Here is a 776-nt window from a genome sequence, read left to right on the forward strand (position 1 = left end):
CCGAGCCTGTTCTTTTAATCTACAGGTTATCTTTTCTCCCCCTTACAATGGAGAGACCTGGGCCATTGGACCTAGTTTTCAGGTCTCTGGATTTTGTTGAGTGCACACTTTTGGTACAGTTCAACTCGGTCCTCTGTGCTTTATTTTCCAAAAATTAGCAGCTGGATTCAGAGGCTTCCTCAGACAGACTTAGGTTTGATCCCATTAGCAAAGCCGTGGATGGTGGTAGATTCTATCACCTGGAGACAGAATGTCTGGGCGTTTCCATTTGTGGTGTTAGTGGTGTTGACCTTCAGTGCTTAGATCCACTGAGTTATCCAGGTTGCAAAAGCATCACTTTTTTATTTGTTTGCTGGATTTGTTTTTTAGTTAGGTACTTCCTCTCGTATTATTTGGTTACCCACTGGTATAATTCATATGGAAAAGACAAGATAAATGTTTGGTGAGTGGCTATTACTTCGCAGTTTTATACATTAATTCATTTTCTCCCATCCTCTAAAAGTGACTCACCATTATTTTTAAAAGGTCATGATGAACTCAAGATTTAAACATATTTGAGAGATTTCAGTCCATTTCAATTATCATTCTTAGTAGACTGTAAGTCAAATTTTCCCACCTGAGCTCCTTGGGAGTTCTTTTCCTGTTGGTTCCTAGGTTCTAGTAGTCTTTGGCAAAGTTTTCATGTTTCCAGGTATGACATGATGTACGTTTTCCTCTTCCAAGTCAGCCGAGAAGCCCTGGCTTACTCACGGAGAAGGAGGGTTTCCTGCCCGTCT

General features: G+C 40.9%; 1 protein-coding gene across 4 annotated transcripts in view; it reads right to left on the minus strand.

Moving 5' to 3' along the window:
* The window catches only part of NALCN (sodium leak channel, non-selective), a 329433-nt gene that overhangs the window by 75781 nt on the left and 252876 nt on the right, over positions 1 to 776 (minus strand). The window lies entirely within an intron of this gene.

Source organism: Otolemur garnettii, unplaced genomic scaffold (genome assembly GCF_000181295.1).
Source record: "Otolemur garnettii isolate 467f Iridium unplaced genomic scaffold, OtoGar3 scaffold00034, whole genome shotgun sequence".
NCBI lineage: Eukaryota > Metazoa > Chordata > Mammalia > Primates > Galagidae > Otolemur > Otolemur garnettii.